The sequence below is a fragment of the Phyllobates terribilis genome, unplaced genomic scaffold (genome assembly GCF_046119375.1).
Source record: "Phyllobates terribilis strain yellow unplaced genomic scaffold, ASM4611937v1 Scaffold_1__5_contigs__length_1240528914, whole genome shotgun sequence".
Classification (NCBI taxonomy): Eukaryota; Metazoa; Chordata; class Amphibia; order Anura; family Dendrobatidae; genus Phyllobates; species Phyllobates terribilis.
In genome coordinates, this window is record NW_027362761.1 from 576534055 (window position 1) to 576550403 (window position 16349).

Genomic DNA, 16349 nt, shown 5'->3' on the forward strand with positions numbered 1-16349 from the left:
AAAGAAGAGAAGACAAGCACCAAGATACAGAAAAACAAGAGACAGAAAACCAAGAAGCAGAAATACAAGAAGCTGCAGAACAAAAAGCGGAAGAACATTAAGCATAAGACTAAAAATCAGAGCAAAAGATAATATCTAAATTATAAGCAGAAGATGACTAAGCAGTGTATGGGGGTGAGTCCGTTCCTCCTCGTGGTGCCCCTGGAAAAGACCTGCTGCTGCAGGCCAAACTGAACGCGGACAAATCCTGTTGTAAATCTTTTGTGACGGGCAGAACGAAAGGTGTAATGTCCAACCTTTTATAGATAACAACTACAGGAATGCCTGTCACAAATAAGAATATGATGAAGAAGAAGAATATGAAGAAGATGAAGAAGTAGAATATGAAGAATGTAAAAAAAAGAATAATACGAAGAAGGTGAAGAAGAAGAAGGTGAAGAAGAAGTGGATGAAAAAGATGCTGAGGATGATGAAGGAGAAAGTGTGGGAGAAGTAAAAAAGAAGGTGAAGAGCATGGAAGTAGTGAAACATAAATATCTGACAAAATATAAAAATACTTAACATAGTTAATATTTCCGTAACTCAGAACATAATAAAAAAATATTAATTCCTGCTATTCCATTTGACTGGGCTAAACCTCTATGCCTTTATTGTCTCCCCCACCTCCCCCAATACATTCTACATTATTCTTAGTTGTTTTCCTTCATGTAGAAATAACCTACAAGGAAAGAAAGGGTTTATTTTAATTCCGATATTTATGTCCCATTGACTTGCATTGGTTTCCGGTATCGGAATCGGCGATATCCGATACTTTTTCGGTATCGGTCCGATCCAATCCGATCCGATATTTCCCGATATCGGAAGGTATCGCTCAACACTAGTCGTGATCTCTCTGGTATCTTCTCAATGCTAAGTGTATCCCCTTGTCTGTTTCCCTGGTTTGTCTTTAGTTGCAGTGGGGCTGACTAGTGCTCACCCCTCCCCCTCCCTTCCTTGGGCCAAGCTCTAGGGACAGCCAGGGCTAAGTTATTCTTCTCAGCGATAGGTTCGGAACCTATTTAGGGATGATAGGGGAGTCAGGGTGTTGTTAGATCTGACTAGGGGTCTCCACTCTCCCTTTCCCTAGTTGCTGGGCTTCCCCGTTTTCCCGCCATCGTACGCTGGGTCCTTCCCATAACTAGCATGACATTAATCCAGAAATCTGCAAGAATCAGCAGTGACATAAAACATAAGTTCTAAATTTGGAGGGAAGTATGGCTTTCAACAAAATTTACCTTAAAAGGGGTTGTTTCATCCAGAATATTTATAGCATACAGTGGAGTGGGGGGGAGGATTTAGTCAGCCACCAATTGTGCAAGTTCTCCCACTTAAAAAGATGAAAAAAATTTTGGTGAAAAATAAGTATTTGGTCAATTACAAACAAGCAAGATTTCTGGCACTCACTGACCTGTAACTTTTTCTTTAAGAGGCTCCTCTGTACTCCACTCATTACCTGTAGTACTGGCACCTGTTTGAACTTGTTATCAGTATAAAAGTCACCTGTCCGCAACCTCAAACAGTCACACTCCAAACTCCACTATGGTGAAGACCAAAGAGCTTTCAAAGGACATCAGAAACAAAATTATAGCCCTTCACCTGGCTGAGAAGACTGAATCTTCAATAGGCAAGCAGCTTGGTATGAAGAAATCAACTGTGGGAGCTATAATTAGAAAATGGAAGACATACAAGACCACTGATAATCTCCCTCGATCTAGGGCTCCACACAAGATCTCACCCCATGGGGTCAAAATGATCTCAAGAATGGTGAGCAAAAATCCCAGAACCACACTGGGGGACCTAATGAATAACTTGCAGAGAGCTGGGACCAACGTTACGCAGGCTACCATCAATAACACACTACGCCACCAGGGACTCAGATCCTGCAGTGCAAGATGAGTCCCCCTGCTTAAGTCATTACATGTCCGGGCCCATCTGAAGTTTGCTAGAGAGCATTTGGATGATCCAGAGGAGTATTGGGAGAATGTCATATGGTCAGATGAAACCAAAGTAGAACTGTTTGGTAGAAACACAACTCGTTATGTTTGAAAGAGAAAGAATGCTGAGTTGCATCCAAAGAACACCATACCTACTGTGAAGCATGGGGGTGGCAACATCATGCTTTGAGGCTGTTTCTCTGCCAGGAGTGGCTTTGTAAGAAGCATTTCAAGGTCCTGGAGTGGCCTAGCCAGTCTCCTAATCTAAACCCTATAGAAAACCTTTTTAGGGAGTTGAAAGTCCGTGTTGCCCAGCGACAGCCTCAAAACATCACTCCTCTAGAGGAGATCTGCATGGAATAATGAGCCAACATACCAGCAACAGTGTGTGCCAACCTTGTGAAGACTTACAGAAAACGTTTGACCTCTGTCATTGCCAACAAAGGATATATAACAAAGTATTGAGATGGACTTTTGTAATTGACCAAATACTTATTTTCCACCAAAATTTGAAAACAATTTCTTTCCAAATCAGACAATGTGATTTTCAGGATTTGTTTTCTCATTTAGTCTCTCATAGTTGAGGTCTACCTATGATGTCAATTACAGGCCTCTCTCATCTTTTTAAGTGGGAGAACTTGCACAATTGGTGGCTGACTAAATACTCCCCCCCACACACTGTATGCTATAAATATTCTGGATGAAACAACCCCTTTTTTTAATAAAATACTTTTTTTCCCCACTGTATTAATAGGAAATTCTGATAGATGTGCATCCCATAGCTGGTACCCGCATATATCTCAAGAATAGGCCTCATCACATGACGTTAGCAGTAGAAAGATGCCTGCACATGTGCTTCTCTCTATTCATTTTTATGGGAGCGCTGACAATTACCGAGCAGGCTTTCTCTGCAATTTTTTATAGAAATTAATGGGTAGATCCTTGCATTTGTGGCCACTTCTCCACTGATAGCCGCACAAGGTTCCCATTATCAAGTTATGAGAAGCTCTTACATCTGAAATTACCGCTCAATGTGCCATAACAATCCCAGATGGACCAATGTCTTTAACCCAATTTCAGCCTGAAATATGCAGCAGAAGTTATCTCTGATCCGGTCAGTTGCAGCATGACATCAACTATCCACCACTGCGTGCTGATTTTATTTATTTATTTTACTTGCTTATAGAGCGCCATTAATTCCACAGCGCTTTACATACATTATGGCCACTGTCCCCATCGGGGCTCACAATCTGAATTCCCTATCAGTATGCCTTTTGGAGTGTGGGAGGAAACTGGAGAACCCGGAGGAAACCCACGCAAACACGGCATTTGTGCAGCTTATATAACAATGTGTTGGTTCACATATTTCACACTCTCGCTGTTGTTACGGCATGAGATTATATTAGCATTAAACATAAGCAAACGGGGTAAATGGCAAATCAAATTGTACAAAAATTTGGACTAAACGGAATCTGAATATCTTCTGACTGTTGCCGTGCAAATTAATAAAAATGGCAACCAGGAGGCCACCATTTTGGTAAACTGTAGAGGGCCAAGATTAGGGTTAAGGAAATAAAAAAATAGAATACGTACCACGCAGCTGAATCTGTTCCACTACTGCAGATCTCAACTCTGTTCTCCAAGGCTACCTCCCTATGATTTCTTCTAGTCTTCATTTCAGGCGTCATCCTTTTCTGCATCTTCCTGCACTCTGTGTTGGCACTACTGTATTGAGTAGGCCTCGAGCAGCACATGTTGCAATGTTGTGATGTCATGACGTGTCACTCAAGGCCAAGTCAGCACAGCGATCACCAGCAGCGCAGAGTGATGGGAGACCAGAAGAGATTGGAGCCAGGTGGAGCCAATGGAGGACCAGGGTGACCGAATGCTGCAGGCCAGACAGATGAGCAGACGTTAATATACTATTCTACTATTTTTTTATATTTAACACCTACATTTAATATTCTCTGGGGTCTGGATAGAGAGATCCCAGAGTATAATAAGGCACATTTCAATGGTATTGACAAAATTTGTTGTAAATTGAATTTCTTGACCAATTTTGATAGAACTGCCAAATTCGAATGTCATCGGATTCGATTATCGCTAAAGAGCATTATTTTGTAATACTTTAGTAGATAATATCAGATTTCAGGATAGAAGGATAGAATTCTTGGGTTATCGGTAAGAGGGAAATTATTATATTTTATTACGTGAACTGGGAAATCCGAGAAGCATCATAAACATGGAAGCTAATACAACACAGTAGCTGATGGGGTCATATGACTCTTGCCACCACTTTTCCCAGCATGGCTTACTAATAGTAGTAATTGACAGGGCTCCTCACGATACTAAGATCCTAATGTTGAAGACCAATCACTGTAAACCCAATGTATTCATATCTCACATTTTCTCAGCGTGAAAGAAGAACCTTTACCTCAAGAAGAAATTCCACAATTTAAAGACTAGGAATAAAACGTTAATTGTGTGAGCACCATGTGCCTCAATTATGTAATTACACATTTAATATCCTATAATTATAGGCCAAGGAAAGTGTCGTTATTTTGTGAATGCGGAACATCAATACTGGAATCGTTAAAACAATACATGAAAATTTAATGCAATTAAAACCTTTCAGCCAAGAGAACGCACTCAGCAATTGCACAGACTGATCCTAATAACCGATATTTAATCCTGACAATATTCAATCCTCTAAGGCTGAGCTGCATATTTCATTCGATATGAAAATCACAGAATTACATCTAATGAATGTCGTAAAAGATAGGCAAAGTAATTGGTGACAGGTAAAATTCATTACAAGTCTCCCAAATTATTTGGGTTCTCCAGATTCTGAATTTTTCGCAATTCAATTTGTGCAAATTGCAGCAAAATTTTGGTCCGCCGCCTTCTTGCTGGATTCTGAGGGCTGGGAAGGAGTTGAAATCTATCTATACCTCATTTGCAGACACTGGTCTTCCAATTTGTTTCTCTGTCATCTGTTCACTCTTAACCTTTTTATCATATATACACGTCCGATCCCAAAGCATGGAATACATATATATTTATATATATATGTATATATATATATATATATATATATATATATATATATATATATATATATATATATATATATATATATATATATAGTACAGTGCAAAAGTTTGGACGCACCTTCTCTTTTAAAGATTTTTCTGTATTTTCATGACTATGAAAATTCTACATTCACACTGAAGGTATCAAAACTATGAATTAACACGTGGAATTATATACTTAACAAAAAAGTGTGAAACAACTGAAAATATGTCTTATATTCTAGGTTCTTCAAAGTAGCCACCTTTTGCTTTGATGACTGCTTTGCACACTCTTGGCATTCTCTTGATGAGCTTCAGAGCTTAGCAGAGGGTGGTACTCCTTAGGAAAGCAAACAGAAATACAGCGAGCTGTACACTGACAAGAAAAATGGTAACATTGTTTTCAACTTTTGACTTTCAGTCCATATCTCACCATCCACTACTGCGTCGAACGTGAGATTACCTTCATTTTATAGACAATCATCTTGACTATCTCATACATAAGTTTGACTTGCAACTATTTAGCATATGATTAGTTATGCAGATTCTTGTCATGTCACTGCATTGTTACTGTTTTGCTCCTGGTAGTTGAAAAGTCTTTTTCTTCCTGTATACTACAAATTACAACCTGTTCTCCCATTCCCTAATAGCTCAGTGTGTTATTAGGTTGATTCCCAAGTGAACGGTCACTAGTTTGAATTGAGGAGCATCCATGAAGAAGATTTCCCAAGAAAAGCAAAAATTAAAAAAATACGGGAGAATACGAAATGAAGTCTGTCCATCCATTCAAAAACTAAGAGGTTGATGTCTAGGCAAACTGTCAGAATCAACTAGTCGGCTCATTACAAGGTCAATCAGTCCTAGTGCTACAAGCACAGCAGTAGTGGTGGCTCGTATGCTTCATGATAGTGAGATCACAGATATATATGCAAGCACCATGCAGTGCACATTACTCAAGTCTCGTAAAAAGGTGTAGAACCCTCACTTCAATATTGTCATAAGAAGCATCTGCACGAGTTTGCAAAAAAGTACGAAAAGTGGACAGTAGAAGATTGGAAATGGGTGATTTGGAACATTGAGATGAAAGTCAATAGATTAGACTCTGATGGGTGCAAATGAGTCTAGAAGAAACAAGAGAAAAAGGGGCTAAGGGAACGAGAAATTGAAGGAACTGTCAAGTCCGGTGGAGAGAGTCTCATGATAAGTAGTTGCTTCACAGCAAAGGCGTTAAGTACTTAACTAGGATCGATGGTGGTCTCAATTTTAAGCTATATATGAGTATTCTACTGTCATGGATGTGTCAGATGTGACAGACAGTCGCCCTGCAGTTGGTTGCAGGAGATCTCTTCGTTTGGCATTACAGACCCCTTCTTAGAATTTGTCTCACTCTAGGACCCAGCAGCTACTTCCGTCCTGCTCTAATTAACACCCTGGCCGGGGTGTTTAAATACTTTCAGTTTGCTATAGGGAGGTGCCAGTGATATTCACATGACCTCTTGTGAAGGCTTGGAACTGTTGCAGTCTGCTTACTTCCTCTCTGGTGCTAAGAGGTCATGTGTGCAACCTCTCTGAAGTCGGCTCAAGCTAAGTTACTTCCCCTTGTCTGTCTCCCTTCTTGTCTTTAGTTGTTAGTGGGGACTGACTAGTGCTCACCCCCCCCTTCCCTATCCAGGGCCAAGCTCTAGGGAAATACAGGGTTTTAGGTTTCTGTGAGGCAATTGGTGAGGAACCAATATAGGGACAATAGTGGAGACAGGGTGATATCAGCTCAGCCTAAGAGGTCTCCACTCTCCTTTTCCCTAGTGTCTGGGATACCTTCCCCTCATCGCTTAGTGTTGCACTTTAGTCTTTCCCACATCTTGCGTGACATTTACAAGATGAGTTTCTTCATACACTCAAGTACTATGAGTATGAAAAGGAAGACAGAGTTTTCCAGCAGGACAATTACCAGAAGCATACATTGTGATTGCTGAAGAAATGGTTCAATGACAATAAAGAAGAGGTGCTAGATTGGCCCCCAACAGTCCCCAGACCTCAACCCAATCAAACACTTGTGTGTAGAATTGAAGAAAAAACTGTATAAAAAAAAAACTGATCGAGAACATGCCCAGAAGGATTCAGGCAGTGTTGAAAGCAAAAGGAGGATTTGCAAAATACTGACAAAGTAATAAAAGTAAAAATTTCGATTTTTAGTAACAAAACAGTAACAATGCAGTGACATGACAAGAATCTGCATAATTAATCATATGCTAAATAGTTGCAAGAAAAATGTATGTATGATATTTATGCCAAGATGATTGTCTATAAAATGATTGTAGTCTTACGTTCGAAGCAGTAGTAGATGGTGATGTTGACAGCTGACCCAAACCCAAATGCTGCTTTTTTTTAGCTCAAGGTTACACCCACATTCCTGCCCTGGGCCTTGATGAGTTCATGTGGGCGCTGATTGTGGGATGTGCTCAGCCCTTCAGAATTTTATGAGGTCCCCAACTTACATTATATTTTCACCCCAGGAGGTCACAGGTGGAAGATGTTGTCGTCATATTTCTTATTTCCATTTTCCCTATACATAGAGATCAAACATGGCCTGGATGGCATCATATATCGGTTGGAGGGGTTCTAATGACCCTATGGTGATGTGAGTGAATGCGTTATGTCCGTCACCTTTCTACGACCCCAAAAATATATCTCCTATAAATTTTAAATCAATGCAAATCCCTAATATTCATATCTGGACCTTGAAACAAAAAGTGTAAGAAGCTTCCTTGATGAAAAGAAGCTTCTGCCTCTGGGTAAATGAATCCCCATTTTGGTATCTGGTTCCCAAAGTATATCTTCCTGTTTCAATTACCTGGTCGCTGCAGGGGACTGCTACTTCAATGGAGATAACGTGGCAGATCTTCTACCACATTTCCCTTTTTATAATTAGTTTCTTTCTCCCTAGCTACAATTAGTCACACTTGTTCAATGTGTAGTCCTACTTCAAGTGAGGTTGAAGTGTCAGCTATTCTCTCTTCTCTGGAGATGTCTGTATGGATTTTAATTTTTCTCTATGACGCCCTTGGAATTCACAGGCACTGTATAGGTGACGTCAATAAACCAGGCCAATTTCCATTATAACCAGTAGTGGCCAGGGGCAGAATTCAGGAAAGCACCACTAGAGAGCAGGAGAGCCCAGCAATGAGCTGGTGGAGAGCGGAAAGTTATAGGAAATGTTCCCTGACTGAAAAGCATTTGAGTCAATACTTAGTAATGTCCTTGTCAACATTTGTGAGGCATAACATCTATTCTAATAGTGCATATAGATAAACGCTGCCTCTGTAGTTAGCTATCCTATAGATATAAGGTGTGATAAATGTAACCCACCCTTCCTGCAGGCATAATTCTCTGTAGTTCAATATGGAGCAGAAGGTCACTGTCTATTTAGGGAATCAATTTGCTCCCTGCAGAGTTTATAATGATTGGGAACTTGTGTGGGTCAAAGCAAATTACTCAATCAAGTGACCTTCCTGACTTTCCAAACTCAATGTTATATGCTTCTTTTGGCTTCATGACTTTTCAATGGACAGGAAATCTATGGATAATAAATGTATTGATGCTCAGCTGTCTGGTTTTACTGTGTAAGTTGACCTGTTCACTGGTCCTATGGTTCATCTTCAGTATGCTTAGGGAAATTCTTTATGGCAGTGTTGTAATTTTACTGAGGAAAATAACAATGTACAGTGGGTACAGAAAGTATTCAGACCCCTTTAAATTTTTCACTCTTTGTTTCATTGCAGCCATTTGATAAATTCTAAAAAGTTCATTTTTTTTCTCGTTAAAGTACACTCTGCACCCCATCTTGACTGAAAAAAAAACAGAAATGTAGAAATCTTTGCAAATTTATTAAAAAAGAAAAACTGAAATATCACATGGTCATAAGTATTCAGACCCTTTGCTCAGTATTGAGTAGAAGCACCCTTTTGAGCTAGTACAGCCATGAGTCTTCTTGGGAATGATGCAACAAGTTTTTCACACCTTGATTTGGGAATCATCTGCCATTCTTCCTTGCAGATCCTCTCCAGTTGCGTCAGGTTGGATGGTGAACGTTGGTGAACGTTGGTGAACAGCCATTTTCAGGTCTCTCCAGAGATGCTCAATTGGGTTTAGGTCAGGGCTCTGACTGGGCCAGTCAAAAATGGTCACAGAGTTGTTCTGAAGCAACTCCTTTGTTATTTTAGCTGTGTGCTTAGGGTCATTGTCTTGTTGGAAGGTGAACCTTCAGCCAAGTCTGAGGTCCAGAGCACTCTGGAAGAGGTTTTCATCCAGGATATCTCTGTACTTGGCCGCATTCATGTTTCCTTCAATTGCAACCAGTCGTCCTGTCCCTGCAGCTGAAAAACACCCCCATAGCATGATGCTGCCACCACAATGTTTCACTGTTGGGATTGTATTGGGCAGGTGATGACCAGTGTCTGGTACTGTGTGTACTTCTGGTACACACAGCCTAATACAATGAGTCTACCCCATGCATCCGTCCTTGGCTCTCCCCAGGGTTGACATCTCTCACAGTCCCATTTGGCCCCCCAAAACTGACCCCTCTTTAGCCTAACAACATGCTTCGCAATGTCTCTTCTGCATCAGTCCTTGCAGAGCAGTACAAGGTGTGCTGTTCTACATCTAGACCACTCTAGCCCACCATTCACCAAAACTCTCTAGGCCCTGTTCAATTGAAATCAATATGACAACTCTCATGACCCACTGAGCAGAATCTCAAAATCTTATCACTAATTTCAACATCTAGCTCACAGACTCTCCTGCAAAGGATAAGTTACTCTAGCCCCCAGTCAACCAATGCTCTCCTGATGAATAAGCTCCAGTCCAAACAGTTTACACGAGCTACCTACAGATCTATTAGACACCATATGGAGACGATCCATGTTCTGCCCAATAGGTATCAAACACATTCATCACTCACTCCTCTCTGATTACATTCTTTCTTCCCTCCTATCAGCATTCTAAGACATGTTCATGTACAGCTGAGCAAGTGTGCTGCAATATTTTTATAATTGCCAAAAGATTGATTGGAGAAAAGAGAACTGTGCATGCGCAGTGTTAAGTCTATACCCGGATCTGCTCCATCTGCATGTGCCTCTGTCACCAGGTGCCACCATATTCATCCTGCAGGAGACACTGTGATAGAGGAGATGTTATGGCCAATATGGCAGGGTGACGCAGAGTCAATCTATTCAGTATATAAGAGATGTACTAAAGAACCAAGCTTTGAAGACAAAGTTTAGTTATCTACTCACAACATTAAACTTAAGGTTCTTTCTGCCAAGCCGGGGCCCAAATTTATTGGTCCATATGACATAATTGAGGTCATTAACCCTGTAGATTTCCATCTAAAACTTCATTCATCCTTTAAAAAACCTAATGTGTTCCACAAATCTCTGCTCAAAATATACCAATCTCCTGTCCACCTTGTCAGAGACCCTCTATCGCCTCTTACTATCAATAGCAACCTGCAGTATGAGGTGCAAAACATTCTTGATTCCAGTACAGTTAGAGGGTCTCGGCATTATCTGGAGCACTGGAGAGGTTCTGGTCCTGAGGAAAGATCTTTTTTTATGTCTAATAACATCAATGAAAAAAACTAACCAGAAATTTTCATCTCTCTATTGCGAAGAAGGGATACCGTTACCTCTCTAACTAGACCTGCTCAAAAGACATCTGCCTCTTTTGCCAGAAGAATTTATCCTGCAAAAGGTGCTAGTGAGAGAGATTTTATAGCCAATATCTCTGGGTGGCAGAATAGGTGTGTGTGCTATCAAGGAGCTTTATCACGTGTAGTTAGCTCCCTGTGGCAGCACCACATGTTATTTAAACTCCTAGTGTACAGTATAGCTCTGAGTTACCAGTTATCACCTGGTTAAGTCCTGGTTATGTGGTGTTTTACATGTTGTTCTTATCTTGATCCCGATCTGGCTTGCAATCCTGTCTTCAATTGCTCTGAATCCTTCCTAGCTCTGAACCTTACTTTATTTTTACTATTCACCTGTTATCTGACCCCAACTGTTACCTTGATTGTGGTTTTACCTCCCGATTCTGTCCATGGTTCTGTCTCTCCTGTTATTGACCTAGATAATTTGCGCATCCTTGCCTTAGGCTCGCTTCTCTGCCAAGAAGCCACTCCATGGATGCAACCCAGTGGACCCCTCAGTAAATCCAGATCCCTGTATAGTGGACAAAAGGTGAAGGCCGCGGTTCCACTGGGATCTGCTACATTGAATGTCTTGAGTCAAGTCTGTCAAAGGTGGCCTTTTTGGTCCGATGATTTTTGACTTTGCATGCTTCCACTTTTCATTTTAACTGAGATACGTACACATCTCAGAGGTGGAACCTATATCTAACATGTGGACATGCCATAAATATTTATGTTGGGACTACAACTTAACCAATATCTCACTTTACAACCTAACCTCAGGTGCATTTTGCTGCATTGAGCCTGGACTTCAAATGTGTTGATCTTAACTATTCCTCTAATCATTAATAATTCTGTCAATGATGTCAGGCTCTTATTTGTTTTCTGCTCTGCTGGGAATCAATAGCGCTTTTCTTTCTGCACAATTGACTGCGGAGTCATGTAATATTGAGAGAGAAGACCATTATATGATCATGATTATACAAATAAGAAAAAAACTAGTGTTACACTAAGGTGCAGTTATTACTCAATCATACAATTATTAAAAAGTTCAAACAGTTTTGAATTTATTTTTTTATTTGTTTTTATTTGCTTTAACTTTTATATTCACATTTTTCACAATTGTTTATCAATTTAATTATCTTTCACTATTACTTCTATCTTTACTTATTTTTATTATTTTAGTATATTTTGTATGATATTAATTTTTTTGCTTTTTATATTTTTTCAATTTTTGCTTTTTTCCTTTGTATTGATTTTACAATTTGTTCTATTTTATTGATTCTTTTGCTTTTTCGTTGCTACTATACTTTTTTTTCCCATCATTTTTAATTACTTTGTATTATTTTTGTCTTCTACCTATTTATTTTTGAATTTCTTTTCACAGAAACCTTACGCCAAGGCAAAAGCACTGCAGAAGACTATTAATTCCGGCTCATTAGACATTCATGGTTTTTGGTTATTATTAGAGTTAACTGCAAGTTTCTCCAAGATTACTGTGTGGCTATAGATAAAGGGAATATAACTACTGAAAGTGAATATGTTCTCTTTGTTCTCTTCCTTTATTTTATAGAATTATGGCTTGTATATTTTCTTATGGATTTTTTTAAAATACAGGCAAGTGAATAATTAATGATCGTGACACCGTATTTTAATGTCAACTTTTATTATTTCTATTATTACCGAATGATTCTTGAACAACATAATATTGTATGTTATAAACGAGTTTTACAAGCTTAAAAAATGTCGGCTATTAAAAATGTGTAAATAAAGAATTACAAAAAGGCTTAAAAATCAGCACCACATCTGTGCACGGGTTGTCTGTGGTATTGTAGCACTTGAAAGTTCAACTTATTCTTCCTACTGCAAAATATAGTATTATTACTTCATTAGTATTGCTCAAAGCCCCCAATTTTTAGGACCACCAAGAGCAACCTTAGTTTACTATTGCCATCGTCATTGTTTTAAGTCAGATTAACTGTTTTAGACCTCCAGATAATTTATAATTAATTCATCCACTACCTTAGACCACCAGAGATTTTGTAATTCAATGAAAGGTTCAAGTTGCCTAATAGCCAATCATTTGAATGAATATAGACACTGGACACTTGGACGGGGAAAAACTATTTTAATATTTCAGTGTTACTCCATAATCTTCATTTGTTTTCAGCGCCCCTGATGTGCAGTTTACAACCTACTCCAAGTTTCAGATTTTTCTCATGATGGGTATCTCTCCAAGTAATTCATTCTAAATGTTAAGTATTTGTGTCAAGGATGCTGCTGCCTTCCTTAGCTCTCATCTATCAGCACAGCTTCTTTCCTGGGATGATTTTCCTTTCTACAGCTCATCAACGATCCTGTGCTTTCCTGCTTTCTTCTCTGATCTGTCGTGTACAATCCCCTCCCTGCTGCTATCTCTAACACTGAGAGATGGGAGGGGAAAGCAGGGAAAACCCTTAGAACCAGAGCATAATAAAATTGTATCTGATTTTGAAGACCAGCTAGCTATGTAAAAGACTTCGCAGTTGACAGTGATAGGAAACTTTTAATAAAGACTATTTACAAAGTTGCATACTCAAGCACAAACACATAAATACATCAGCCAATCAAAGTTAGTGCTCCCTTAAAATAGTATATAATATACCATGCAGTGCCATCCAAATACAGTGTCAGCCATAGAACTCCGGTCACCAAGTACATGTTGCCCAATTACCAGCAACAGCACCACTCACTGAACACAAGTACCAGTACCATTGCCCAAATTGTCTTAATCAGAGCCAACATACGTTGCCAGATATTTACAAAATAATTTACTTACTCCTTTACACCACATTTTGTACTATAATAAAGTCACAAATTATATCACACACTACATTCGTAATAACATTTGCAAATTTTTGCTTTTTTAAAAAAATAAAAAAAGTGATAAAAATTGTGGGTGGGTTCGGTGCAGACTGACTTACTATAATTTACGCCAGAATTGGTGTAAATTGCGGCTCAAATCAATACCAGCTCATGCAAACCAGGCAAATTTTTAGCTTATAGCCTCCCAACCTTTTATAGAGGAACATCTATGATGTAGATATTGCAATCCCTCAACAGAATATTAACACCTTCATATGGTGTACATGCATGCTGAGCTTGCATCTTTCCCGGCAGATGATGGCTGATTTAATGAGCCATCATGTGCCTTTAGCAGATGCTCCACCCACAGCTGTTAACCTGTTAAATGCCACAATCAGTCTTTGATAGCAACATTTAAAACACACACTAGTAAGGGGGGCTCGTCATTCATCCGCTCATATGTGATGTGATCGCGAGGTGCCGTTGGGTTGCATTGACAGCTGAGGGTCTGCTGAAGACCCTCGTGTTTGTTATTACAATACTCCCGTGAAAGTCAGCGTTCAGCTTTCGATCATAGGAGATCGTGATTTTCATTATACATAGCAGCACTAATGCAGATCACAACTTTTTTTTGCAATTTCAACACGCTTCCCGCTTTCCAGTTCATCACATGATAAAATGAATGAAGTCATTCAAAAGTACAACTTGTCTCACAAAAACAACGAGCCTTCATATGGCTATGGGGATGGAAAAATAAATAAAGTTATGGCTCTTGAAAGAAGAGGAGTAAAAAACGAAGATTAAAAAACTGGAATTAGTTGAGGCATGAAGGGATTAAGAAGAATGTCTTGAGAATGTAGATCTCATGAAAATAATGTGCAAATCTGTTACTTGCCCAAAACCTGTCTCATGACAAAAATGTTTGTCTAAGACCCCAAACCTAAGTATATACCTCTTTTTCTGAAACCTTTTTGTGGAAAAAGAATACTTTGAGGACTACAGTTTTTGGTGGTACATTGATTGAAGAGAGATCAGTGTTTCACCATTCCCTAATATATCTGAAATTGTATGTTAAAGTTGTATTTTTCACACATATAACCCATAAAAATCATCCCAAAACAACAAAAAAGACCTTGACTAGTTCTCAAGCGCTGGAAATGTAATGGCTTACAATGATATTATTCTGTGGCAGCCGCACGGGGGGCAACTAGGATAAAGTCATGTAACATCCAGCTCCCCTTTCACCTGCTAATGGCGCTCCGTGTGACTGGATTCTGCTAATAATACCAAATGGATTTCCATTGTTGGGTTTTGTAAATGAATGGTATGCACACTAATAATTTCACGCCAATCTAGAGGAACACTTATACAACGTTATTTGTGCTGTCAAAATCACAGCTGGAAAGTTGTTTAGTGCCGTTCTCCCCCGAAGCTATGAAAGTAGCTGCAGCTCGAGAAATTATCGACATTCATGGCTTTTTAATAAAGTAATACAGCAAAAAATTGTAAAAAAAAAAGAAAGACCAAGTCCTCGGGGAACGGTACAGGAAGGCCAAAGGTGAGAATTTACCCATGTATGATTTGCAAACTACATTAATATAGTATAAGTAGCTAAATTCTTCCCGTCTTTCATTACGAAGCTGCAGGCTGGTAACTGGCTGACTTTCAGAAATAAAAATGAGCATGTAAATACATAATTTTATGATAGGAGTTCTTAAATAGATATAAAAGAGACTGAAGAACAGCAATTATGTTGTACTGGGTTGTCAAGAATTCATCTCGGAATGTAAAAGTAACGCGTTGCTCTTATTGTTATGGTAACCAAGTGGTTTGGGAGTGTACATGCACTTAACTAATCCCTCAATGGAAATTACTCAGAATATAAGTATAATTCAATGTTTCTGCTAGACGGCAAATAGAAAGGTCTTGTTTTGCTTTTTCGTAAGTGTTAGATGGCGGATTACTCTTTGATAGGCTCCTAACTGACATTGTGGTGTCACCGACTCACCATACATACCAATGGTCCACATAAATTTTGATTTTCACCAATTCCTCACCATATACCGGTCTACAGTTTGGATGTACCTGTTCATGATATGGTTGTCCATGTTACATAGTTACATAGTTACATAGTTTATAAGGCCGAAAAAAGACAAGCGTCCATCCAGTTCAGCCTATTTCTTGTGCACTGCAGCTATTCAGCAGCGTTGATCCAGGGGAAGGCAACAAAAAAACATGCGGTATAGGCCAATTTACATCATTGAGGAAAAATTCACTTCCCGACACCAATCTGGCAGTCAGATTAAATCCCTGGATTAATTAACTAAGCATAAGATTTAATTTTATTGTTCTCAAGAAAGGCGTCCAGGCCTCTCTTGAACTCATTAAGTGAGTTGGACATCACCACTTCCTCTCCCAGAGAGTTCCAGAGTCTCATGGCTCTGACCGTAAAGAATCCCCTTCTATGCTGGTGCAGGAACCTCCTTTCCTCCAGACGCCTAGTGTGCCCTCTCGTCTTTGTCACCATCCTTGGTATAAACAGGTCATGGGAGAGATCTCTGTACTGCCCCCTGATGTATTTATACATGTTTATGAGGTCTCCCCTAAGCCTTCTCTTTTCCAATGTAAATAGGCCTAATTTTGACAACCTCTCTGGGTATTCAAGTCCCTCCATTCCCTTTATTACCTTAGTCGCCCTCCTTTGTACCCTCTCTAGCTCCAATATGTCTTTCCTGAGCACCGGAGCCCAGAACTGTGCACAATATTCTAAGTGCGGCC

The 16349-nt window shown here is 39.4% G+C and overlaps 1 long non-coding RNA gene across 1 annotated transcript in view; it reads left to right on the plus strand.

Moving 5' to 3' along the window:
* LOC141169211 (uncharacterized) overlaps nt 1-12235 on the plus strand; it is a 52364-nt gene extending 40129 nt beyond the window's left edge. The window contains exon 3 of the long non-coding RNA XR_012252288.1: nt 12115-12235. This is a non-coding gene — a long non-coding RNA (uncharacterized lncRNA). The remainder of the gene's footprint in view (nt 1-12114) is intronic.
* The last annotated feature ends 4114 nt before the right edge of the window (nt 12236-16349 follow it).